We start from the raw sequence: 9,736 nt of genomic DNA on the forward strand, positions 1-9,736 counted from the left end.
GTTGGTGGAACTATTTGGGAAAGATTGGGAGGAGTGGCCTTTGTTAGAGGAAGTATGTCCCCGGGGGCAGACTCTGAGGTTTCAAAAGACTCAAATCATTTTTAGTTTGCCATTTTCTCTCTCTGCCTGCTACGTGTGCACCAAAATGTAAACTCTCAGCTGTTCCAGCCCTCATGCCTTTGTTCCAACAATCATGGACTGCAACTCTCTGAAATAGTAAGCTTCAACTAGACCCTTTCTTCTATAGGTTGCCTTGGTCTTAGCATATTATGAAAGCAATAGAAAAAATATAACAGGAGTCGAGTTTATATTAGGCTTCCTTCCTTTCAGAGCATAGGTGAGGGGTTATTTAAGGTGGTGTGGGAACTCTTCATCTAACAGGCTGGACCTGAAAAGCCTAACCCAGAACGAATGAGGGCTTTCCCATAGCCACAAAAATGAAGTCCTGACCTTTGTAATCTCTGTCCCCTCTCCCAGGCATGTGCAGAGTTATTAATAGGTAGGGAACAGTTGGATACTGGGTTGGGGGACAAACTGTCAAGAAGCCAAGCTGGGATGATCTTGTACAAGGAGACACAGCTGAATGTCCCCAAATGACACTTGGTCATCTCAGAGGACAATCACATATGACAGGCCCAATGTTTGACCAATGATATAGTCTAAACTTGAAACTCTGTTAAACATCAATGACACAGTGGTCACTGGAGAGACTATCTTTTTCCTTATGGCTCCCTTATCCAGTTACAAGATTATATACAGATTCTCTAAACAAATTCCATGGATTCCCTTGGAAAATAACATAGGTATATTTTACTCTACAGATGTCCCTATGTGTCTTCCCACCATATCAAGTTCATTTTGCACTTATGTGCAACCACAATTGCATATGAATCTCCTATATCAAAATAACTCCAGACTCGGGACTTAGCGGACGTTTGTCTTCCATCTCCCTGTCGCCATGGCCACCGGCATCATCCAGTGGGCCGGACTGTTGTGCCTGCTAGAGGTGGACGAGCCGCCCCAGCACACCCTTTGGGTCGACTAAGCCGGGGTGACGAAGGTGGACGAACTGGGCAAAGTGCTAACGCCTACCCAGGTTCTGAATAGGCCCAGCAGCATTTCATGGGATGGCCTTGATCCTGGGAAACTCTACACCCTGGTGCTCACAGACCCGGATGCTCCGAGCAGGAAGGACCCCAAATTCAGGGAGTGGCACCACTTCCTGGTGGTCAACATGAAGGGCAACGACACTAGCAGTGGCACTGTCCTCTCGGATTATGTGGGCTCCGGGCCTCCCAGTGGCACAGGTCTGCACCACCATGTCTGGCTGGTGTATGAGCAGGAACAGGCGCTGAGCTGTGACGAACCCATCCTCAGCAAGAGGTCTGGAAGACAACCGCGCCAAGTTCAAGGTGGAGACCTTCCGCAAGAAGTACAACCTGGGGGCCCCGGTGGCAGGCACGTGCTACCAGGCCAGGTGGGACGACTACATGCCCAAGCTATACGAGCAGCTGGAAGGGAAGTAGGGGTGCCGGGCCCGCAGTCGGGGGCCTCCCCCAGTAGTTAGGTTGTGGAAAGCATATTGTTTCTCCCATCCTTCCCTCCCTCTAACAGGGAGTTCTCAGCTGTGCTAGGATAGAGGTTTAGGGCGTCTTCCTACTCGCTGCCTGCCCTGTCGACTCCAGTCACATCCAAGTTTATGATTGGATTTGGTTTCCATCTGGAGAGGTGTCTGAAGTTCTGGTGGGGTCATTCTATCGTTGATTTAAAAAGAGTAACTCTGAAAAAGAAAACATTCTGCCAGGATCAGGTCCACAGAGGAGAGTCAGGGCTGGTATTGTCTGTAAGCGGGCAAACAGGAAACTTTCCAGTAGCAGACATAGCGGCATCTTTACGGGTGTGGTGGGCTTTTAGGGTCCTGTCCCCCAGCTGAGACAACCCTAGACTCCCATCTCAGCTGAGCCCTGTCAGGCCAGGTGGCTGTGTAGGTATTGATGTCCCTCTAAAGAACAGTGCTGCTGTGGAGAGACCCTGTTGAGCCCCTTGCTTCTCTGAGGGGTGAGCAAGTCCCTGGAGTTGCCGAGTGTGTTAGTCTTCATCACATACAAATGAAAGGCATTGCATTCAGAAAAAAAATAACTCCAAAGACCAAATGATAGATACAATCCATTTATACTTTAATCAGGCAATTAGGTTCCCTAGCTACCCCAATCCCATAAAAACGAAGCCACCTTTCCCTAAATGCCTTCACTCAATCCAAAAAGGTCACTCTTACCCTATTCCTAATTTGAATATCTGTACTCACCAAACTATGATGAAGAAATATTACCCAGTAAAGAAGTGTTACAGCTGGGTGGTGGTGGCACACACCTTTAAACCCAGCACTAAGGAGTCAGAGGCAGATGCAGAGATGCAGAGATGCAGAGAGGCAGAGAGGCAGAGAGGCAGAGAGGCAGAGAGGCAGAGAGGCAGAGAGGCAGAGAGGCAGAGAGGCAGAGGCAGAGGCAGAGAGGCAGAGAGGCAGAGAGGCAGAGAGGCAGAGGCAGAGAGGCAGAGGGAGAGGCAGAGAGGCAGAGGCAGAGAGGCAGAGAAGCAGAGGGAGAGGCAGAGGGAGAGGCAGAGAGGCAGAGGGAGAGGCAGAGAGGCAGAGGCAGAGAGGCAGAGGCAGAGAGGCAGAGGCAGAGAGGCAGAGGCAGAGAGGCAGAGAAGCAGAGGGAGAGGCAGAGGGAGAGGCAGAGAGGCAGAGAGGCAAACACAGAGAGGCAAAGAGGCAAATCTCTTAGTTCAAGGACAGCATGGTCTATAGAGTGAGTTCCAGGACAGCTAGGGATACACGGAGAAACCCTGTCTTGAAAAACAAAAGAACAAATAAACAAAAAGTGTTAGAAAATTGTTGGCCTGGTAATCTAAATTTGATTCCTTCTAGTATGAAACCACAGGAGTATGCCATACTTTAACATCTACATTGGGACTCAGGGTTTGCTGGACCTATTCTTCATCCCCACCACAATACCTTTCTGTCATCTACTCAAATCCTCCCTGGTGTTTGGCTCTTCCTCTTTTTCCTAGATTGCTAAAGAAGGGAAAGTACTAGCCCTCTTATATGGGGGCACTTCTGGCCATGGGAACAAAACTGAGGCTCATGATCTGCACTTCCCAATCTTCTATCCCAGTTCTCACCCCTACTTACCAAACTTTTCATTATACTGCGACTCTCTCTTAGATGACTCACTCACACCTTGCCTAACTCAACACAATGTCAAATTTGAAATTTTCTTCTATATTAAGTTTTAGGCAGTGAGTCCCTGACTAGATTCTTGTTAATCTGGCCCACCCATGTCCTGAGGGATCTACTTTAAAATAATGCAATTATGCCCTTGGACATATATGTACACAAAGGCTTGGAATGATTATTGCAGCTATTATATCTGCCACAGTCATTGTTGCAATGCTGCCACACAGCAGTGACCCTATTCAAACTGCAATAACTATAAATCCCTATCTTTAAATTCCTGTTAATGAATTACAAAAACACACCCATACTGATTATCTTAATAGGATTTCTATTGCTGTGGAGAGACACCACCAAGGCAACTCTTATAAAGGAAACACTTTAATTAAGGCTGGCTTACAGTTCAGAGATTTAGTCCATTACCATCATGGTGGGAGCATGGCAGCATGCAGGCAGCAATATGACAGAGAGCATAGAGAGAGTGACAGTGGGCCTGGCTTGCTTGTGCTTCTAAAACCTTAAAGCCTCCCTCCACCAATGACATACTTCCTCCAACAAGGCCACACCTACTCCAACAAGGCCACATCCACTCCAACAAGGCCACACCCACTCCAACAAGGCCACACCCACCTCAACAAGGCCACACCTACTCCAACAAGGCCACACCTCCCAATATTACCACTCCTTGTGAGCCTGTGGGGGCCATTTCAATCAAACTACCATACTGAACAATAAATCTTTATGAGAGCGCTGAGTGTGGTGGCCTACAGCTTTAATTACAGCACTCAGGAGGCAGAGACAGGTGGATCTCTGTAAGTTTGGGGCCAGCCTGGTCTACATATTGAATTCCAAGAGAGCCAAAATAAATAGATTTATTTAACACCCTGTCTAAACAAACAAACAAACAACAACAGCAACAAAACCTTTAAAATATAAGATGCCCTTAAATCTGCTGTCTTGTGGCGTAGACAATATCAAGTAGTTCTTAAGCTCCACAAGCAGCTTCAATGTTAAAAGGTTTTCATTGTATGTGTGCCACACTCTTCCTTCCATGTTAACTATACTGAAAGATAGGATAACATCTATAAAGAAGGAAGGAAGGAAACTCCTCTTAGTCACAGTCTAAATAAAACAATATAAGAACAAAAAGTGTGTACTGAAAGCAGCAAGAGAGAAATACCAAACCACACATAAATAGGGACCCATCAGAATAACAATATATTATTCAACTGAAATTTCAAAATCCAGGGATGGCATCTATAAAACACCTTGGAATGGAGTTCAGTTCTCCTTTAGAATGAGGCATTTATGTCTTAAATAAACACACTTCTCTCTAAACTAGAAAACTCATACAAACACAAAATGCATCATTATCCAGACGAATGAACTAATTGACTCAACCGTTCTAATTGGTTTTGTTGTTGTTGCTTTGTTTTGTCTTTCCAGATCGGATTTATCTGTGTAGCCATGGCTGTCCTGGGACTTATGCTGGATGTTGTCCTTTAGGCTGGTGTGGTAGCCCATGCAGAGGCAGAGACAGAGGCAGAGGCAGAGGCAGAGGCAGAGGCAGAGGCAGAGGCAGAGGCAGAGGCAGAGGCAGAGGCAGAGGCAGAGGCAGAGGCAGAGGCAGGTGGAAGTTCTATCATGCCTTGTTCAATTGTTCAAAAGGACCACTTGGAATGAAGTGATGCTACCCTATAGTATACCATAACTTGTCTAACTCTTCATCAGTGAGCATGCTTTCTTTTTAATAAAACATAAAGAGAGGAGATATCTTTGCTGGGCATAGTAGTCTGTTTTGGCAGTTGCTATTATTTAGAAATTGAAATACATTTGTCCAAGCCATCCTGGCTTTTGAAATTTCAGTTGAATAATATATTATCATTCTGATGGGTCCCTATTTATGTGTGGTTTGGTATTTCTCTCTTGCTGCTTTCAATACACTTTTTGTTCTTATATTGTTTTACTTAGACTGTGACTAAGAGGAGTTTCCTTCCTTCCTTCCTTCCTTCCTTCCTTCCTTCCTTCCTTCCTTCCTTCCTTCCTTCCTTCCTTCCTTCTTTCCTTCTCTCATGCATTACATCCTGATTGACCACAGTTTCCTCTCCTTCTACTCTTCTGTATCTGCCCTCCCCTTCCCTTTTCTCTTTCTAAAAAATGAGGAGGCCTCCCAGGAGTATCAACCAAACACTGCATAACAAGATACAATAGGACTAGGCACAAACCCTCATATCAAGGCTGGATGAAGCAACCTAGTAGGAGGAAAAGGTCCCAAGAACAGGCAAAAGAGTCAGAGACACCACCACTCCCACTGTTAGGTGTTACACAAGGACATCAAGTTGCACAACTATAACATATAGGCAGATGATCTAGCTTAGACTCATGCAGCCTCCCTGATTGTCACTTCAGTCTCTGTGAGCTCCTATGAGCGTAGTTGATTCTGTGGGCTGTGTTCTCCAGGTGTCCTCAGCCTCTCTTGCTCCTATAATCCTTCCTTTCCCCTGCCTGCCCCTCTTCTATGCAGTTCCCGGAGCTCCACCTAATGTTGGACTGTGATGAAGCCTTTTTGATCATGGTTGGGCTAGTCATTAATCTATGTGTATAGCAGAATATAATCAGGAATCATTTTATAGATATTTCTTTACCAATCATCTTTGTTTCCATTCAGGCAGTGTCAGGCATGGTTTCCCTCTCCTGGCGTTGGCCTCAAATTGGACCATTGGTTGGTCACTCTCACAAGTTCTGTACCACCGTTATCCAGCACATCTTGTAGGCAGGACAAATTGTAGGTTGAAGGTTTTGTGGTTGGGTTGGTGTTCCATCTCACCACCAGAAGCCTTGCCTGGTTACTGAAAATGGCCAGTTTGGGCTCCATATTGCCCACTACAGTTGTCTTCACTTGGATCAGCCTCATAGATTTCAGGGAGTTTCTACTACATTCAGTTTCCATATTGTTCCCAAAACACCCCCCAGAGGGGACACCTTGGCCCACTTTCCACATGTGTCTGATCCCTCTCACTTTCAGTGTGGTCAACCTACCTGGCTGCCCTTTAGCTTAAGATGCACCTGGTACCCATGAGAGCTCCTGCTTCATAGACGAGGCACCAACCAGCCAATCATAAGAAGCCTATACATCATTCCTTCCTCAACACACGGTTTTTAATCTGTATATGTATGCATTTTTATGGTCATACTTGTGAGGGGCTAGACATCAGTGTATGGTGTCTTTCTTTATTGCTTCCCTTTGGTTTTGATATAGGGTCTCTCCTTGAGCTCAGAGCTCACTAATTAGCTAGACTGGCTGGTAGTTAGCTCTGGAAATTGGGCTTTCTCTGCCTGCCCTTACCTCGGTTCTAGAATTACAGATGTGAGCCACCAGGGGATCCAGAGTCAGGTCCCCAAGTTTGTAAGGTGAGAACTTTATTAACACAATTGTCCCAGGATAAGACTTCTGAGATGTCTTCATTCCAGAGAAGGATCAAGAGCCAACTCTGGCAATTCCAATCCTTTGATAGCCCTCACTTTCCCCCAGCGAGTTTGCTAATTTCCACTTTCTTCTACTCCATGCTCAATGATTACGGCCTCAAAATGGGTCCTAATGATTTGGGTCTTCCCCTAGGGTCCAAAAATGGGTCATAATGATACTCTAATATAGTATAGTATGTCTTGGAGAATAGGGCTTGAAGGACTATTCTAGTGAACATCAACTTTGCCTTGTATGCATTTGATCCATTAGAGGCTAGGGCCCCACCCTACTGCTGTCACTCCCTGAGTCAGACCTTTCTTCCTCAAGGGTAATCACATGTCATCCACAGATTTACAAGCACACACAGCTGGACCAGGTGATAGGCTCAACAGCCCTGAGAAATGAACAGCCTCTTGTGAGTGGGAATTGATAGAAACCACACCTGCTTGACCTCACTCACTGCCTCTGAGTTTCCAAGCCTTGCCTGGTTCTGGGACCTGGATCAAGGTACAAAAACCTCCCAACCATCTGTGATGGTAACTTCAGAACATGGGGCTCAGGTAGAGGTCCTAAGACCTAAGGGGGAAGATCCGGGATATATAAGTATCATATTCTGGAAAACTTGTGCCATGCAGGAAGTTAAAAGCTGCATGTGGCTGCCATCCTTGCATGTGTGGATGCATCATCTTAGCAATCAATAAGAGCAAGAAAAAGGCAGTTGGCTGGTCAGGATGAGAGGATGTGGGGGCTCTGGTCCCTGACTCTCCCTTAAGCTGCTTGTGAACAATCCCTGCAGGTTGGCTCAGTGGAGCCACTTACAGACTCCTGCCCCAGGGGTGAACAGGTGATGTTGTTTCCCCCCAACCCATTTCCCCACAGTGAGTTTCTGCAGCTTTGTTGTGCTCTGCTGCCCAGCAAGGTGATGTTGGGCTCCACTCACATAACGGAATGGATCAGGGACATAGCAGAGGATATGGAAACTATGCAGCAGCCCAAGGATAATGTGCAAGGTTTGGGTCCTCCCCTAGTGTGATGCTAGGAGAGATTGAGCCAGAAAGGATGGAATCCGGGGAAGGGATAAAGGGACAAAACCACCAACCAGAGTACATCCGGAGGGACCCACGGCTCCAGCTACATAGGCAGCAGAGGATGGCCTTGTTGGACATCAAAGGGAGGAGAGGCCCCTGGTCCTGTGAAGGCTTGCTGCCCCAGTGTAGGGGAATGCCAGGACAGGGAAGAGGGGGTGGGTGGGTGGCAGAACACCCTCATAGAAGCAGGGGAGGGGGGTTTTCATAGGGGAAGCAAGGGAAGGGGATAACATTTGAAATGTAAACAAAGAAAATATACAATAAAAAGACACCCTATTTTAAAAAAAAACGATGGGTGTTAATGATACTCTAATGTCTGCTGAAATGATCCATAAGACACACTCCCCCTTAGTCCAAAGTAAGGGCTCAGAAGTTTCTGTTGAATTCAAGGAACAGCAGGCAAAAACGGGTTCTATGAGTGTCCCAGAGAAGGACAGCAGTCAGGGGAGGGACAGTGTAGAAGGGTGGAAATGCTGGGTGGGCCAGGCTCCCCTCACAGAACCCAAACCCAGTGCAGAGGGGTAAACGTGAGTGCAAGGCACCTGCTCAGAAGCCGAAGTGCTTAGCTCAGGTTACCCTTAGGGGTACTGTTCTTAAAGGGAAAGGAACAGCTTGCCATTCTGTTCTGAACCCCAGCTTCCCGTGGGAAGGGTTGGGTGGGAAGACAGGGGGACGGAAGGGAGCTGATGGGACTTTCGGGGAGTGGGGGGGGGGTCTAGAAAAGAGGAAATCATTTGAAATGTAAATAAAAATATATCGCATTAAAAAAAAGAAAAAAGAAGAAAGAACAAAACACATGGAAACTACTTTTATGTGCAACATCTGTCACCAGGGGCACACGGGGCAAATCAGGGGGCATAAAGGTGGCTCTGGCTGTAGAATAAGGAAAAGGAATAAGCAGGCCACAGCTCTGGAACCCATGGGTGCTGATAGTGTCTCCTCTCCTTAAGGAATTCTGGGTCCAGACTTTCAGGTAGAATACAGGTAGTCAGGCCAGAACCGGGTCCCGCGGGAAGGACTGTGGATAGCAGAACACTCACTTCAAAGATCCTGGAACCTTTTGTTGAGGGCCTTCATGACCGCTGAAACACAGAGGTACAAATGGGGATTCCAGACACAGACACACACACAGGATTCAACCACCCTTCCCACTTCTAACCACAGAGAATCCCTAAGCAACCATTCGCCCCCCAGCCCCTTTCTAAAAAGCTCTGGAATTGATGCCTCCACCCATTACTGAACTCCATGTGCTAATGCCCTCTACAGGAGAACAGTGTGGGCCGGCAATTAACTTGGCAGACGGCGTGGGAGAGCAGACGCACACAGTTCCTGGTGCATGCCATAACAGTCAATGCACAGAGGCCTCGGGGTCTGACTTGCTTGGCATCGCCTCCCCGCAGGTAGGCTAGCCTTGCCTACGTCCTAGTACCCGAATACCTAGCTCCCTCTGCCCCTGCCCTCACCCATCCCTGCCGAAGGTCAGTCATACCTAGTTGTTTTCTCAGCCTCCATACTTCTTTCTCTAGCAAAGGACACTAGCCCAGAAGACAAAGGAGGGGGAAAAGATTAGCAATCAATGTCCTGGCCTCCTCTCTGCTCTGTTTACATTCTCCAGTCCTTATAGACCCCACCCCCCAGTCCTGTGGCAAGACTATCTCGCAATCACGAGCAAAAAGGAGGTGGGGCAGGAGTGGCCACAGGAGCCAGGCTAGTTTCTGCACTCAGTTTATCATCTAGATGGGACTGTCATTTCTAGGAGCTAAGGAAACTTTACCTGCTGACATCCCAGTATCCCTGGGGCTTGATGCTGCTTCTCCCCAACAGGGAGTGGGAGGACCACAGGTGGATCTTGGTCACCTGAAAGAGAACATAGGATGCAGTGCCCAGGCCTGGGATCCAGGTGGGAAGGGTCTGGGGAGGTCTAAAATGAGGCAATATCACCCTCTGCTG

At 47.3% G+C, this 9,736-nt stretch overlaps 1 pseudogene; it reads left to right on the forward strand.

The window, feature by feature from the left end:
- The first annotated feature begins 958 nt into the window (after positions 1 to 958).
- On the forward strand, positions 959 to 1,526 carry LOC127674988 (phosphatidylethanolamine-binding protein 1-like; annotated as a pseudogene).
- The last annotated feature ends 8,210 nt before the right edge of the window (positions 1,527 to 9,736 follow it).

This window comes from Apodemus sylvaticus, chromosome X (genome assembly GCF_947179515.1).
Source record: "Apodemus sylvaticus chromosome X, mApoSyl1.1, whole genome shotgun sequence".
Classification (NCBI taxonomy): domain Eukaryota; kingdom Metazoa; phylum Chordata; class Mammalia; order Rodentia; family Muridae; genus Apodemus; species Apodemus sylvaticus.